We start from the raw sequence: 18,431 nt of genomic DNA on the forward strand, positions 1-18,431 counted from the left end.
CGCACACCGGACCGCTCAGGGTAAAACACTCAGAGTTCAGCTGATCTGTTTGGATCAGACAGATCCAACTGACTGACGAATTAGCGCAGATTTTTCTGCAGATGGGAACCAGGAGGAAGTGCGTTCAGACCCCAGCGGGTGAAGTGATGCTAATTTAAGTGAAGTCGCTTAATTTAATTCATTAAAAGTTATTGGGGTGGTTTTTGTCACTACAAGAAAAATGTAGATGCATTTTTCTGCTTAATTTGTGATGGGATCTGGATTCACGGTGAATATTAACTAAACCGCATAAAATGCGACTAAATAGCCGATGTTACTATGATTGTAATTTCACGGATAAAAATAGTACAGGACCGATTTTTTTTTATGTTGTCGGTCAAGATAAGGATAAAAAAAAGTCTAGCGCCACCTGCCGCCCTGACACCAACTCACAGACATCTTCATTCATAGTCTTACTTGTAAATCGATTTTTCTTTTCTTGGACGTTTTGATGTTAGCTTGTCGATGTCTCAGTTTTATTTGCTGGGAAAATCAAAAAGCAGCTTGAGGTGACTCTGCTGCTCTCTAGTGGCGAGAAGCCGTAATGTTGGCTGGTAACAATCGGAATGCATTATGGGAGATGTAGTTTGTAGTCAATTCATGCTCAAAACTTATATTAAGTCAATCATCGGCCTATAAAATGCTAGGGGGCCACGGTCCACGGGCCTTGAGTATTACGCCATAGAACCGCCAATTGGTAATTTAAGTAAAGTAGCTTCAATTTCAAAGAAGCCGACTGGCAAATGAACCGTCACGAAAGAGGAAGGCTCTTGTTGTCTCACTGCACCCCAAGAGATGCATAACCGACAAAAACCGTTTCTGTCTGGTTTCGAACCAGAGACCTTCTGCATGTAAAGCAACCGTGATAACCACTACACTACAGGAACTGAACTTCTCTGCTTTGTTTCAGTTTGAGGTTCCAAAGTTGATGATGTGAGATGCAACGCATGAAAATTTCAACTGAGGTTTGCACTCAGATGCCTGGATTCAGAGTACAGACCATGACACCACAGAGCCTTGTTGACCTTTAGTAAACACCTGTGATGAATAAAACATGCAAAATCTGTTTCTGTCTGGTTTCGAACCAGCGACCTTTTGCATGTGAAGCAAACGTGATAACCACTACACTACAGAAACTCATGCTCTTTGCACTGTTCCTGGTAGATGATCCACATTTTGTTAGAGACTAACGTCAACGATGGGCATGGAACAATGTCAAATACTTATACCAAAGATCCTCTCAGAGAGCACAGTAACTTGGTAAACAAACTGCCAAACTTATACTTGTGCCTAATTTCACATTACAGTCCATAAACTAAGACTGGGATAAAAAACATTGTATTGAAAATATTATTAGCAGAGACAAATGGTTCTACAGAGACTTGGCTAAATGGCTATAAATTAAAATCAATACTTACAAATAAAAAATGGTTAAAAATAAAATTAACACATTGAAATAAAAAAAAATATCTCTGAAATACAATCAACACTTGAAAATTAAAAATGGTTCAAAAATAGTATCAAGACTTCAAAAATAATGGTTCAAAAATACAATCAACACTTCAAAATACAAAATCTCTGGAAAATAAAACATGTTGTTTTGAAAACATTAGAATATAAGCACTTTTATCAAATCTTCAGTGGTAAGATCATGTAAGTTCTTCTTAAATCCATGGAAACTCAACAGTTTGTAAGGTAGGTGAGTTAGCTCAGGAGGTTAAAGCACCGTGCTGGTAATGCTGAGGTTGTCGGTTCAAACCCCATATGGGGCAATCCATGTGTAAGGTCTTTCAGACAATCAACACTTCAACATAAATAAGGGTTCAAAAATAAAATCAACACTTTACAATAAAGAATGGTTCAAAAATAAAATCAACACTTCAAAATGAATAAGGGTTCAAAAATAAAATCAATGCTTTACAAATAAGGGTATGAAAAATAAAATCAAAACTTTACAATAAAGAATGGTTCAAAAATTAAATCAACACTTCAAAATAAATAAGGGTTCAAAAATAAAAATCAATGCTTTACAAATAATAAGGGTATCAAAAATAAAATCAACACTTTACAATAAAGAATGGTTCAAAAATAAAATCAACACTTCAAAATTTAAAGGGTTCAAAAATAAAATCAATGCTTCAAAATACAAAATCTCTGGAAAATAAAATGTTGTTTTGAAAAACATTAGAATATAAGCACTTTTATCAAATCTTCATTGTGGAAAGATCATGTAAGTTCTTCTTAAATCCATGGAAACTCAACAGTTTGTAAGGTAGGTGAGTTAGCTCAGCAGGTTAGAGCACCATGCTGGTAATGCTGGTAATAGTTTGAAGCACTTTGAGATGATTAGAAGAGCAGCTCATATTGACAATGTTCTGTTCTATAAAAACATCTAAATGCAGTATTAAGCATATCTCATATGTATTGGTTGACTTGCTCCTGTTCTCTTTTAAACACGAGGCCTAGTCGCTGTAACTTCTGATTAGCATGAACACAAGCTGAACGTCTTCTTCTGCTGCTGCTCCACTTTCTTCTTCTTACGCGTTAGACGGGCAAACTGCACACCAGTTGGTGCATTGCTGCCTCTCACTGGTGCACATGGCTTTCACTTTACTTGAGGAAAGTGGAAATATTAATGACTGTTATTAAAGCATTAGACAGAGCAATAAAACTCAATGACATCTTAACTATTCAAACGTCTTTCCACTTTACTTGAGGTAAAGGATGAATTAATGTCTATTATAATGGACTCCTGACAGCCAAAGTTAAGTCTAACAGGAAATGACAGGTTAATGCTATCTTAACACATAAAGCTAAATAACATTTTAAAATGTGCCTGTTATGACATTTATGAAAAGTTATAATTTCTTGGTTAATGTCAAGTTATCATAACAGACATTTTAAACAATGTCAACTTTGCATTAAATGTATCATATTTTGTAGAATTAATGACATCTGTCATAAATACTCATATTGACCCCTTCATGTTCATGACAGTGTCGTGTCTCTTATGAACACCCTGTCAAATAAAGTGTTACTTCAAAAAATGAACATCTTTTTTTCCATTTAAGACAGGAAACATAGCCTAAATGATTTCTGTTAATATCTGACTTATAAATGGCACATCATACAGAACTCTTGAAACTGAGGGGATAAAATAACTGCAGCTTTGCTTCTTGTCATTGACTTGTTTTTTCTGTTTCTCTGAAACTCAGCCTGCATCAGGCAGACAGCAGCATCTACTAGGTAGATAACATCTCATTCATGCCAATATGAAATAAAGACTTTTTCTTCGAGTAAACATGTTGGTGAGGGTTGAGGTTGAAAGCTGCTCATGAGGAACTTTGATCACACTCTGGTGGGAATACTTGTACGTTACGTACGTGCTTGGAGTTTATTTTCCTGCTGTGCGTCTTCTTTAGCATGCAGACAGCAGCTATAACCTTCCAGGATGTCACAATCAATTCGTATTTACACATGACTTGCTCCCATTAATCCCAGTGACATAGGAAAACACAGAACAGCACATTTAGCACCAGTGCAGAGGAGACATGAAGAGGCAGAGACTGGAAACTGGAAGCAGTTTCTATAATTCCTCACAGTTTAAGACAAACAATCTTGAAGAAGTTGAGCAGCAGCAGAAGAACGCTAACCACGCTAACCACTCTGGTTAGCCAAGAACAGGAAACTGAAGCTAAAATTAATTTTAGGATTTCATCTTCAATGGCAGCAGGGTCAGACTTTAGTGTTAAATTCAGGCTGGTGGTGTTTCAGACAGGACAGTACAAGCAAAGCAAAGCATCTACTGCATCGAGTATCGAGCCCAACGTCTGGCAGGCAGCAGCGCTGTTTTAGTCTAACCACATTTTAAATTAAGACTCTGACTTATTTCTCTCTAATGCCAGTCCAGTGCCCTTCATTCAGCCAACTTAAATGGAGACTGATGGCAGGTGAATCGTTTCCATCCTGTTGAATATCAGGGACAAACTGCAACTGCAGTAAGAAGCTAACTGAGCATCAGCTGTGCCAAGAGAAAATCGTTGACCTTTGACCGACTCTGCTGACCATCTGTTGGAAATATGAGCATACAAATTAAACACATAAAACTTTAGGCACAACATTCTGTCCAGGAAAAATAAACTGGTTGCACTTGAAATTATTAAAATTAAATGTTGTGCTTGCAATTTATTAGTAGTTTTGGCAGATAACTCTGTATTACCATTTATGACTATAATTTGCATATTTATGTTTTACATGAGGAATATTTTGTTGTTTTGCATAAACTTAGACATCTTTCTTTCATAAAGTAATGATTTTAATCCCTGGGATGAGAAGTTTTCCTGCAGGAGGCTTCAGCAAGGATCAGAGCTCTTTGTGTTTCCAGCTTTGCAGCTGAACTTTGAGGACGAGCCGAGTCCTGCTGCTGTTTTGGCTCCAGGGCCCCAGAGTCATCCAAAGTCATGGCCCATCATCAGTTCCTCAAACAAATCCCTTAATGACTTCACCTGACTTGCACTGAAAGCTTCTTCAGAACAAAGAGGACGTTGGACAATGAGAACGAAAAAGGTCAGAGCAGGAAGTCCAAGAAAAATTCAAGTTTAAAAAACTATGGAAGGAAAAATCTTATTGCACCAGCCTTGTTCCTTTTATCCACCAAGGAAACCAAATTTCATTGTAACATCCTCCTCTTTCCTCCCTCTGTAATTTTTTGGAGGATTTTCTTTGCTGCCTTTTGGTGTTTGATAAATATCCCATCACTGTCCTCTGACAGCACAGTTCAGTTTTCCTTGGGCAACACCTTGAATGTGCCGAAGGGAGTGAATAATTCAGCAGAATGAAGCAGAAATCTGCAATCCATCAAAGCTCACATGGAGGCTGATTGTGTTTCTGCAACATTTACGTTCAGGTTCGGCTCAGAGAAGGAAAATCATGGAGGTTTTATGGAGGCCAGTTCTGATGTGGCTCTACTTTACCAAGGCCTAGAAGAGGAGACAGTCTTAAGACAATGTTCTTTCTGTTTGGTCATTTTATTTGAATATCTGCAGGGATTCGTTTTTCATTTCAACATGAATTTTGCTTTGCCATCTTACAATTTATTTCAATCACACCATTTAATTTATTTTAATTATGTCATTTCTGTAGTAACTAAAAGCTGCTGGAGATTCCTCCCCAAACAAACAAAAATAATCAACAAAGTAAAACTTTGTTGTCAAAACAAAAGAAATCACCCCAGATCTCCAGAATGTGGAGAGTTTCACTCATCTACCTGCCCCAATGCATTATGGGTCGAATCTGTCTTGATGATTGTATCGAAACATCCTGTCTGACACACAGGCCCCCGGCGTAAAACACAATGCTGACGGTGTGTGTGTGTGTGTGTGTGCGTGTGCGTGTGTGTGTGTGTGCGTGTGTGTTTTATCTGCTGCATTTGATAGAGAGCCCTGGTGAGCAGGATGATGGATGGAGCAGAGCAGGCAGGATGGGGGGATGATGGAGGTGAAGAGGCCTGTCAACATGGCTGCTGATTGGCTACTGTAGCTGACAGCTCCTCCATTCTGCGGCTTTCCTGGTTGTCTGCCTGGATATTTATCAGTTTATGTCCCACAAAAGCCAAACTCTGGCATATCTTATTTGACATATGCTTTTGTGGAGCTTCCTGCCATCTGCAGCAAATTGGGAATTTATGAGCAAAAATCTGCTGGAGCTCCTGGACCTTAAGATACTTATCACAATGATTCACTTACTGCAATCCATGCTGGCATATTGAAAAGGTATTTTACACAATAAACTAACATATATAGTTTTTATTTATTTCAAACAAGCTTTTAAAAACAAGGACAAAAGAAAACATATCGTACAAACCAAGAACAAAATAATTAGCTTATCACTACTTCTCTGTTTGAAAAGAAGGAGAAAGTGAACACTTAACATTTATTTTATATCAATTTAATGAAATATATTACTTACTGACTCAATAGTTATCAGAAATTTTCTATGATGTTCCTGTGCCTGTTCAATATACTTAGCTAAAGAACCAACACATAAATTATATTATATAAATAAAATTATTACAAACCTACAAGACAAGAAGATCTACCATAATAAAGTAATAATAATAATATAATACAATAATTTGCTGATATTGTGAACCATGTTATCTCATGTACAGAAAATTCAAGCACTCAGAATGCTGAGGTGAGTTGGCTTTCATCGGTGCAGACAAAGTGTTTGCATCAATATCATTTTGAAAACGTTGCAACATTAGCCTGCATGTGTGGTAGATATGGCAGGTGATTTAATTACTGCATTGTGAAAAATGAAATAAAAGGAAATGAGGACGTGTGGCACCAGAGTGCAGCTGTTGATGTTTCAGGAAAAGACAGGAAAGATTAAAACCTCTGAAGAACGCAGCTGAAAATACTCAGACATATCTGAAACAGATCTGGTACCTGCTTCACCTTTTTACTGTGATAAAACTGTTCATACTTTAGGACCCGTCTCTTCCTCCCTCCCAAGCAGAGAGGCTGTAATCTTTTAAGACGGTATCGATCAGTGGTTCTCCAGGCTTACTGCAGGTGTCTTAAAGTCAGTTTAAACTCGGTGAAGTTGTAATAAAAAGAAGAAAATGAAATCCTGACGGACAGTGAAACACCAGCCCCGTTCAGCCCCACAGCTCTGCCTTACTGCAGTTTAAACACCTAAAGTTCATAGAAACTTGGTTTTCAAATGACCAAGATGTTTAATAGTTTTTAATTTAATGCACTTTTTCTCTTTAGATTTTGCAGCGCCGTGTTTAGCATTGTTTTTAGATTTTTGTTGAAGATGTTCCAGTAATACGAGGATCTTACTCTCATCTCCACCATCATAAACAGTTTAATGAGTCTCTTCACTGGTTGTGTTAAAAGCTCAGGAAGTCAATAAAACCTCTTCAGTCTTCATGTGTTTAGAGGATGGATTCAGTCGGGTTTAAATCCCATTTCAGACAGGAAACAGTGAAATGTTCGTGATCAGGAAAAATCAGATTTAATTTCTGTTTAAGTGGAAAATGTGCTGCTGAGTGTGAAAACACAACCGGGAGTTTCTACATACAGGAATCAAAACAAATTTTTACTTAATTATTTTATGAATGTATTCCAGGTTATATTGGACAACGCAGAACCAAATAATCCTCTGTGTTGTTCACTGGATCCATTCCTGGTTTTGCCTCAGATCCCATTTATCCTGATTAAACTGGGAATCCCGTCCTCTGTTATTGAACAGCCGGATCCACACAGCTGCTCCCCGGTTCTGTTGGACTGTAACAGAACCAGAGTCGCTTTGACGTCGCAAAATAAAATGAGATAGTAAGGAAGATGTGTGGTTTTCATTTCCTCTCATCGGGCAGAGAGGATTACACACTGAGCCGCAGTCGTGGTCACATCTGAGACGGTTTGGTCCTTTAAACTGCTGAGTCAGTTTCTCTGCTAACATGTGGGTCTGATGTTCTTTTGGGTTCCTTCAAGGCTTCGATCATTTCTGTAGTTCCTCAGATCAAAATATTTAGAGTCAAACATCCTGCAAAAGGAAATATTGGGAACATCAACATTTTTACAGATGAAATATTTCTAATGGAACCATGAATGTAAAATATAATATTCACCACACAGTTTATTTAATGGACCTTTTTATCAGGTTTTAATTATATATCTAATAATATATGTCTAAACTGTGTCACAAATATTCAAATTGAGAAAAAAAGTTCATGTGCTCAGCAGTTATTTTACCTTATTTATATATGATTTAAAAACATATTTAAAAATATTTTGTTTATTAAAATATTTGATGGACTGCTACATCATAATAACCTCTAATTGAAACTACTTCTCTTTTTTATTTTATTATATTTTATCAGGACTATTTCTTTTTATTTTAATGTATTTTAAATTATTTTAGGTGTATCTGCCAATGATTTAAACATAAAAACAAAAAGTTCAGGAACCTCAGAGTTTATCATGTCATTTTAGTCATTTTTTTATTTCTTCTTGTTAACCTTATTTTCTATTTTACTATTAATTTATATTATCTCTAAATGCTACGTTTGTGTTAAGAGAATCTAACAGATATCATTAAGCCGTGATTATTTATAATCACGGCTTAAGATTCGATTCAGATTTTATTCAAACTTTTTATTGAATTAATAAACAAATGATTGAACCTGTGTGTGGATTATGTTTACAGCCAATATTCCAGTATTTCCTACATGAAATGGTCTTTTAGCAGAACGCCCTCCATGCTCATCTGTTGCTTCTCATCTCTGGATCTTTTCCTTCCTTTGTGTGAGAAAACACTGGAGGTGGAAACAGAACAAACTGGATCTGAGTGATTTCAGCAGATCTGACCCGGTTTCTCTCCTCACACCGTCGATGAAACGACGCTGCAGATGATCTGTCTGCACACGGTTGTGTTTACAAAAGCGTGTAAGTTTCTCTGCCCTCTGACAAACTGACCTTTCTGCTCTGCATGAGCCTCAGCAGTAAGTCACACAGATATCTGTGGAGGCCTTGATTTGAAAAGTAATAACACAAGAAAGTTAGATGCTACCAAAAGGGTTCGGTCACGGTCGGATCTTTTTGAGCTTGGTCCTGTTCAGAGGTTATTCAGCTGCAGAAATCTGTCTGCTATCCCCAACCAGAAGCTATTGACCCTTTGCAGCTACGTCACTAAATCACTGAAGGCGCCATGATGAAGGAAGACGGCGAGGGTTAGCAGTCATCATTCATAAAAGATGGCAGCCAGTGGTGTATTTGCAGATTTTACAAAGTAAAAAGGAAACATGAAGTATCTGAGCGACTCACAGGAAACACATGAATCAGTACGTAGGAGTCTTCACTCCGTAAGCAAACCCAGGGAGCTTTAAGAGTACTTTACCTGGAGGTAAATGTTGGCTGTGTATGAACCTCTTCTCTTGAATCATGAATGTTGTTTTACATCAAGAAGGTCGTGGGTTCATTTCCCAGCTGAGGTTTTCTTTAAGGAGTTTTTCACTGAGTCATTTCTCAGTTCATCTTCTTGGTTTCCACTCAGCTGTTTTCTGTTGCAAAGACTTTTGTCAAAGTTAAAACAATAGTTTGGGTTTATCAGTGTCAGGTCCTGAAACTTTATTATCAGTAATGGTTCCTGGGCCTCCTGCAGGTGATCTCTGTTCACTTGGAGGAAGGTGGATAAATCCTCCAGATGGAGGAAGGCTAACAGGGACTTCAGCAGAGAGCAGCTCCGACGTTCTGAATGTTTCACATCTTTCCCTGCTTGAACACATTTGCCTTAAGTGGCTGCATCATTAGCAGGCTCCTGCAGAACCTGATGACAGCGATCATGTCTAAAAAAGGAACAACACTTATATGCTATATCACTCACAGTAACAGTTGACAGTAACAGTTTTGGACTGAAAACAAACTGGATTGCAGAAGAACATCAAGTCTTTTCATTCAGCTTTTCTTACAGAAACGAACCTACAGGGTTTAGTCTCACCTGCGTCTGAAATCTTTTTGTTTTGCTCATTTTTAGGAAGCTTCATTTCCTCGTACTCGTCATATTTTCTCAGCCCTGCGGTAAAAGCGTCGTTTGGAGCTCCTGTTAATCACCTGCATTTCAGAAAAAATGAGCTGTGAAAATCCTGACTCTGATTACTGGCCGTTTTCATGCTGAGCTGCCAGTAATTTCTGACCTTCAGGATTGTTGGTGATTGTTGGAAGTGTGTAGGTGGAAATTAAACACAGGCATGCCATTATACGCCGGCTAATGGACTTTGGACTGAGTCACGTTGTGGTACACCAACATATTGAATGAGCCTTTTCATTTATTCAAATCTCCATCAGGAACTGATATCATTTCATGAAAACATAATTGCAGTGAACATGTTCTCTATGTATTCAGTGGTCTACTTCCTTTATGTCTATTTTTCCTTCTCTCATTATTAAATGGCATCGTTTCTTTAGGAACAAAGACTGTTTTCAGTCCCACTGATGTTCACACAAAAGAGTGGCCATTATTAAGTACATTTCTGTGATAATTAGCAGAATTTGTGAAATTACTTCTCTGAATTATATCATTTTTCAAGTTATTTTACTTTGAAAGCAAATCTCTGAGTCTTTGCATCTCATAAATTGGCTCTGAGTAACAGATTGGATTAGCAAATATGTTGCATTTGTGCAAAGAGACGGTTTTCTATATTGATCCAGACTTTTATTAATCTCTCACAGATGCTGATATCTGTGTCTGGACTGAATCCTGTTTGATTTTCCTCGTATGGTTCAGATCAGGGAAGTTTCATGACTGAAAAATATCATCATTAAGGAGATAAGTGTGAGAAAGAGTCATATAAAATCTATATGCATAGATTATTGTAATTCCTTTGATATTAGTTTTGATCAATCATTGCTTCTCTAGCTGCGTTTTCATTGTAATTTGGAATTACGAAAATACGGCAATTTAAAAAAGAGTTTTTTGCAAAACAAATGTTTGCCCTACGGCTGTAGCTGCAATGGAAAATGTTTTCTGCATAGCAAAAGTTGTGATCAGAAACTGGATGTTGCTACTGGCAGAACAGATGAAGAAAACAGGAAAGTGGGATGATGATGATGATGATGATGATGGCACAGCATTTTTTTTAATGATTTATCGTGTGAATAAACTTATTCACATACGATTTTAATTGTTTTTTTTTTTTATGGAAACACCACAGTTGGAAAATTGTTTTTTCGACAAAGTTTTGTGCATGTTTGTAATGGAAACCAGTTACCATGGCTACCCCAAACCACAGAAGAAGTAAGATGTTCCCTGAAGTACTCCGCCGTGCAAACCTTGATTAAGGATCCATTCATCCTGATTAGCTCAGGATAAATGGATCCTGAGCTGATAACAATGTGAATTCTCAAGACAAAAACTAAAGATAGGAAAGAGGGAGTCTAAATATGTTTTCAGCCTTCAAACATCATATGTGTTTTTGTTTTTTTTTTTGTAGAAAAATGCACAGCCTGAAGCATCGTCTCCATAAAATCCTTCTGAATGTCTCCTTCCCAACACAAGCCAGAACCATAATGTTAGTTAAAATCCTTAAACAGAAGCATGAACTCATCAGAAAGCTCATCATGAGGACGGAGCGATCGACACATGCCAGTCAGATGTGTTAACTCTGCTGCAGACACAGAGCTAATGAAGCGGCAGCAGCTGCTCCTCCTGCTCATCAACACATGTGGTCCACTTTTTATTTCTGGTGTTGAACAGATTTCGTCACATCTGTTCTGACTGGGTACAGACTGTCCAGGTAAAAGCTGTGTTCATCGAGTTAGTGCAGTGATCATGTTGGGAACACTGACAGCGTTGGACGACGACGTATTGCTGATGTTCATGAATTTATTTATATATATTTTTTTTTAAAAAGAAAGCAGAAATGATGGATGGTTCCACGATTTGCATCTTTTCTAATTTTGTAAAGATGAGCATAAATCACCTGATTTTACATCAATGTTTCTTGCTGTTTTAATTTTCAGTTTATGCATTTTTTCATTATTTGTGTAATATTTCACTTAGTGATTGGTACAGAGTCTCTACATGTGAGATCTACTTTAGGCTACAGCTAAAAGTACAGGATAGGAGTCTATTATGTACTCAGAAAGGCCTAGTGGGTACTTAAAGGGTTCATATGTTTGTATTTATTATGAACCCATTTAGGTACCTATAAGATATCTGCAGGTTACAAATAAAATAAGTATTTATATGAAGAGCAGATTGGGTAAGTTGAGGCGCCCATGTTGCTATGAAACACTGATCATGTGACCAAATAGCTGGAAGGAAGGAATCATTTTTTAAGTCTGTGTCATAAGCTGAAGATAAAAGTGTAGCATTTTAGCTGTGGGCACAAATAAAGTACAAATGGAGGATCTGGGGTAAGTTTGGTTGGCTGTTGAGTCTCAAATGCCAAAGACTCAGTTTTAGTTCTTTCTTTCCAAATGCGTGCGTGCGTGCGTGTGTGTGTGTGTGTGTGGTGTGTGTGTGTGTGGGGGTGTGTGTGTGTGTGTGTGTGGGGGTGTGTAGGTGTGTGTGTGTGTGTGTGTGTGTGTGCGTGCGTGCGTGCGTGCGTGCGTGCGTGTGTGTGTGTGTGTGGAAGAGGAGGAAGAGGGGCTTTCGGTATTAGGCTCCACTTACCCCACACCTACATCTGGGGGTAAGTTGCAGCTGTTTACATGAGTTGCGCCATGTTACAAACGGTTCTGTTTACTCCTGTTCTGATTGTTGGCTGAATGCACAATAACCTGAAAAATGTCCATATATACACATATAAATACCGTTGGCTTGATGTTGCCCAGTCTCTCCTACAGGGAACCTACTGGGGAGAATCACTTACATTATATGTAAATGGTAACTACAGCTAACTAATTAACTAATTAATCAGTAATTGCCCCTCTTAGTGGTTAACTAGTATTTTTATCTGTGCCATTAGATCTCAGTGGTTGAACTGAACCCTTGGAAAGACGATGCTGAGATGGTGTGACAGATTTCCAAATAAAGATGTTTGGCTGAGAACAGCTCAGTCTGTATTTTCTTCAGAAGTCACTGCCTTCATGCTGTCCTTGCTGGAGAACTAACTTACCCAAATATGAATCTAAATCCCCATTTCATCAGCACTCCTGGTGCTCACCAATCTACAAACTCAAACTTTACTTCAGAAACCTTTCTTCCAAATGTCTTTGGTGTCAGTGTTTTGCTTTCTTGAAACCCTCCTGAGGGTCCAGGAAGAATCCAGCAGACAGGCAGTGACAGACAGCGGAGGGAGGAAGGAGCGAGTCCAACTTGGAGCTCGGTCGTATTAATGGGAGCAGAAATAAAAGCAGGAGAAGAAGAAGAATTGATGTTAGACAGAAGGCCAAGGGAGCTCATTACTGCAGCGCTGATAACCTCCACGACTCTCCAAACACGCTCAGGATGATTGATCAGAAATCTGCCAGCCACTTACACCAGAGAGCAACCGGGACTTAATCAGGTGGACGGATCCCAGATCTACTTACAGAAGTGTTTGGGCTGCTGTCCTGGAGGAAGGCAAACCTCCAGCTCAGCGTCAGGACTTCTCATCCATAAAAACTCGACACAGCCGATGATGATCTAATGCAGGAAAACATGCAGACGAGTATCATCAGTCTGGAAAACATCTGGCTTTCGCAGCGCTGCTGATTTTATGTGCCGATGTGAAGAATCAATGAAGGCAGGGAGATCGTAAAAGTCTTTCTGCTGCTGATGTTTTATTCATGAGGAAGAATTTATGATCAGAGTGTTGAGGAGGAAATCGGTTGTGATCATTTCTTCACACTGTTGACAATTCAGTATTTCAAACAGCGTTTTATGCTTAACTTTAAGACTTGATCATTTGGGTGCAAATTTCCAGGTTTAGTACAGTAAATTATTCTTTAATCTATGCAAACTGATCTAATCCAGGCAGATTCAGCAGTAAGTTTACATCCCAGTAGTTTATGCTCTACATATGTTTTTAAATGAATGTTTTAATACAGAGAGGCTGCCAGTGGGGGCGGCCTGTCTGCTCTCACTTCATGGAGGTTCTCACATCTACAGGCTAAATGTGAACACAGGCAGTCATTCTTCATAACTTTTACCATTCAACTCTCTACATATCAACTTCTAAACCCAATCCTGGGACACCTGCAGCATTGTTCAGTCTGACAAACGGCCAGCCTGAGAAACACCTGTGCAGTAATCACACTGACCAGCACCTTGACATGCCACACCTGTGAGGAGAGAGGGATGAAGTCAGAAAGGAGAAGAGCTCACGGACAGATTTACAAAGATCTGTGAATAATATTTGAGAGAATAGAAAAAGTTTTGGACATTTGAGTTCAATTTATGACAAAATGGGCGTAAAAACCAAAATGTTCCATCAGTTCAGTCCAGTAGGATCAAATCTTTCCTAGAGAATGTTGTGATTAAAAAAATTACATTTGCCGAAGCAAAGCCACAAAGTGTTCACTTTGATTCTGATCTAATGACAGTGATGTTATCTGAGAGAGATTGTGCATTATTATTAATAATAATAATATAAAAGACTGTTTGAATCCACTGGATCTTAACATTTCAGAAGTGGAAGAACCACAGTTTGATTGAATTTGTAATGATTGACAATAGTTTGACAATAAATCACATTTTTTATTAAAGAAAATCTCAAAACTGAATACTGAACTCTAGGTTTTGATGCTAGCATTCACACATCAATGTCTTGTGTTGTTTTCTGCAAACATTTCAATGAATTAATGAGTTTATGCTCTTAAAAAATGTTTTAAAAGTTTTTTTGGAGGTTCTGAGAAACTTTGCGTCACTCAGGTCCATTTACTGGATGCACTCCTGAATCCGTCTCTGACGTTTCTGCCATGTCCGTAACTCTGACACGTCTGAAGTGGCCTCCTGTTGTGACCTGAAAGATGAAAAACATTTCCTGGAGATTTTACTTTCTTCTCCGACTCCTTTCAGCGCTTCCCTCCCTGACATCTCCTCATCAGTCGCAGCATTTTCAACAAGAGGTGCAGCTAATTGACTTCTTAACAGCTCGTCATGCAGCTGGAAAATAAAAAGCTTGTTATTGTTTTCATGTTTCTAGCCTGTCTATTTGTCTGAGTTTCATGTTTGTTTTGTTGAGTGGCAGGAACTTGAAATGGTGGATTAAATGAAAACATGTTGCTCATAAAAAGTGGCAGAAAATCAATCAGCAAAAGATGTTTATTAAAAACATCACAAACTAGTTATGTACTGCTAAGTAAATTACAGTCAAACCAGTTAAGCTGTCAACAAAGTAAAACAAAGTTTTGACACTTAGAATCGCATAAAATTCAAACTAAATTTCTTTAAAGGAAACTAGAGGAGCATATCACCAAATCGTTGCTTAATTTAACTAACATAAATTAAAAACCTTCCAGTTTACTCCTTGAAATCCTTACAGTAACAAACCCATCAGCATTAAACCATAAACTAAACCCTGTTTGGTTGCTAAGAACGACTGAAAACCACTAGTGTTTCATTAGCTTACAGCTAATCTGCCAAAACAGCCAAGTGGGACAAAAACACATTTTCTGGTAGTTTATAAGACTAAAAATAAACTGTTTAAGAATAACAGAGAACTATTTTTAAGGTTAATTTTGCTTCATCTGACATAAACTACTTCCTGTCCGCCATCAAGTCGCTTTCAGTTTTCACTTCCTCAGAATCCATGTGAACAAACTGTAGCGCCCCCTAGTGGAACGAGAGGAGTGAGTCCAACACGCTCCTACTTAAGGTTAAAGGTCAACAAGCTCAGCAATGTGAGTCAAAACTTTCTGTTATTTAAATAAATGTTTCGGCATTTTGGGAGAGCAGGAAGCAACTTATGTTGGTTCCATGAAAATCAACAAGTAATGGCAGCATCCAGGCCACGGCAAGAAATAAACAGATTTCCTTTAACATTAAGAGGAAGGGAAATGGTAATGAAGCAGGATATTATGTGAATGAAATATGCATCATGAAAGTCATTTCAATATATAATTTAAAATAAAGCCGTACTGTGTCCGTCTGAAGACGTAAATAAACGGTTTTAGACTTGCAAATGTGTGGCTGGCTGTGCAGCTAATGGCTGAACCCTAACTGGCCTGTCACTGTTTTCCTCAGAGAGGATTTTAATGGACCTTCTGCCTCATTGCCTGGTGACACTAAAAACCAACGAGAGCAGCAGAGCAGAGAGAAAAGATCGCAGCAAAGATAACAGCCGTCATCGGGAAACGGCGCTCGTCCAAGTGGGATTTTTATTGGTGTTGCTCAAAAGCACAAGGATTAGTTTTACATTTAAGGTTTGCTGGTGAGGAAAGCAAAGTGAGTGTAATGGTCTGTAGGTGAAACCAGTGATTCTGGTCCAGTTTTATCTTAGATTTGCATAAGAAAGCTGGACCTGATAAAGCAGAGGACTGAGGTTAGGAAACTCACCAACATCTCCAACAAACCACAGAAACAACTGCTTTAAAAGTATAACAACTGTCCCTGTTCCTAAATGGCCACCAACCAGTTCATCTCACTCATGAGATCACGATGTTTGGAGACAATGACCTTATAAAGCTGCAGACCTCACTGGCCTTTATCACACAAAACCTACAATTTATCTCTGTCTCCACATAAATTCACACAAACTGTCATGATATCTGTCATTATTGGACAGATATAGGCTATAGGCTGAGTGATATCTGTCATTATTGGACAGATATAGGCTATAGGCTGAGTGATATCTGTCATTATGGTCAGATAGGCTATAGGCTGAGTGATATCTGTCATTAATGGACAGATATAGGCTATAGGCTGAGTGATATCTGTCATTATTGGACTTCCCTCCCCCTTTCTTTATGGATTAGTGTTTTTTACACCAATAAAAGCCTGGATCAGGAACCGGAAGACAGGAGAACCGCAGGGTTGTGTGTTCAGACCGGTGCTGTTTACCCTGTTGACCCAGGCCTGGACTTCTCCCCACCAACACCATGATGACAAGACCACTGTGGTGAAGATCTCAAGTAACGATGATGATGATTTACATCCATCACAGACAGACGGTACAGCATCCGGCTGAGCCAGACTGAAACACAGGAGAAATCCCACAAACTCACATGACTTCAGGTTCTGCTTGAACTCTGAACAGCCTAGTCTAAGTTCTGATTAAAATTACAATAGTGGATGAATGCTTCACTGCAGACATCAAAACGTCACCTGTTCTGGGAGAGAAGGCCCCTGCAGAATAAGGAGCAGTTTGGATCAGACTCAGTTTGTCCAAGTTTAAACAGATTAATGGGATGAGGAGCAACTTATTCCCAAAAGCTGAGGTCTCTATCAACTCACTCTGAGTAAAACAAACACTGGACTGTCACCAGTTTGTGGAAGATAGACAGATGTCTCAATGTGCAGAGTTCAGATAACGTTACTGCTCCATTTGTTTTAACTTTTCTATTTTCTTCACGTTCGCTTTTGTCTCACAATTGGAAATATCATGAGTCTTTCCTGAGCTTTGGATTTTTAAGTTTTGGCCAATAATCCTGTGAGCTGATCATTACTTAACATCTCTACAAATCAAACAGCTTTACAAATTCTGCCTGCTTGTCTCAACCAAAACTGAAATGTCGTTGGCAGAATCATGGCTGATTACAGTCTGTGTCCCTTGAGCGAATTTTGCTGGTTGTCTGACATGTTGGCTGTTAATAACAGCTTTAAGGCAGCATTAGTTTGTTGATCTCTCCTCTCTGCTGTGGGTTTAGATCCTGCCAGAGGGTAGAAGTGGTAAATGGGGTCGTGAAGTGGTCAGAGTGAATCTTTTCTCTCCGTTTTTCCACAGTCTGGTCCTGGAGGGGTGTCACCATTAAGGCTCTTACTAAACGCAACATGAATGGGCGATAAAAGTTGTATCATTAACCACAGAAGCTGTTGTTGTTGAACAGTTAAAGAGTCAGTAAAACTTGTGGTAAACAGCAGATGTAGGTCGTGTTATCTTTAACGCAGCGTCCTCCCCAGACTGTTTTTACAATGAGCTAATAGAATCAGCCAACACTGTGTGCATGGAACAGAAACGTAATGAGGATGTGGAAACATGCGGAGCGTTGACTCTAACCTGAGCTGAGAGCCCTGGAGACCATCCTGGTGTTTGTGTCGCATTAACCTGCAACACCTTGTCAGCCCAAACCGGTCAAACTGTGCATGGCACCAGACACACACTCGGACCCGCTCTGCTGCAGAGGCGCTCTGTCACTCTCATTAGCACCCTTTGACTCTTAATCAGTTTAATTAGGCGGCTGAAAAGGCCAGTCTGAGCCTCGGTGACCAGACAAACGAGTCGGACCTTTGTGGGCTCATTTAGACCTGTGGTGATACAAATGTTTGTCTTCCAACATCACCACACGGGCTCTGCAGTCGGTCCAGCTCTGCGTCTGAAGCGGAGGCAGAACACAGACCCGGCAGGAAGCCCACTGGGCTCCACGCTGATCTGTATCAGGAAACCAAGAGCTTTTCTTGGAAGCAGAGACCAGACTTTAATCGTTAATCTATCCTGGTCTCAGGCTTCATGTACCTGACAAGTTGAGCAACCCCTGGTCTTGTTTCTAAGAAATTATATATATATATATATATATATATATATATATATATATATATATATATATATATATATATATAATATCATGTGACCAAGTTAGGACAAAGACATCACTTTTAGAAGCCTGTCACACAAGTGCAGAGTTTATTAGCAGCCAGTTACATTTACTTGAGTAACTTTTTGAAAAAAATACTTTTAGGAGTATTTTTACTGTGCTGTACTTTTTACTTTTAGTATTTCTATGATGAAGTATCACTCTTTT

The 18,431-nt window shown here is 38.7% G+C and overlaps 1 non-coding gene across 1 annotated transcript; it reads right to left on the minus strand.

The window, feature by feature from the left end:
* Positions 1–1,103: 1,103 nt before the first annotated feature.
* Positions 1,104–1,176, minus strand: trnav-cac (transfer RNA valine (anticodon CAC)). The gene has a single exon. It is a non-coding gene; the product is annotated as a tRNA-Val (tRNA).
* Positions 1,177–18,431: the final 17,255 nt, after the last annotated feature.

Source organism: Poecilia mexicana, unplaced genomic scaffold, assembly GCF_051168715.1.
Source record: "Poecilia mexicana isolate PSO_F unplaced genomic scaffold, ASM5116871v1 scaffold_21, whole genome shotgun sequence".
Taxonomy (NCBI): Eukaryota; Metazoa; Chordata; class Actinopteri; order Cyprinodontiformes; family Poeciliidae; genus Poecilia; species Poecilia mexicana.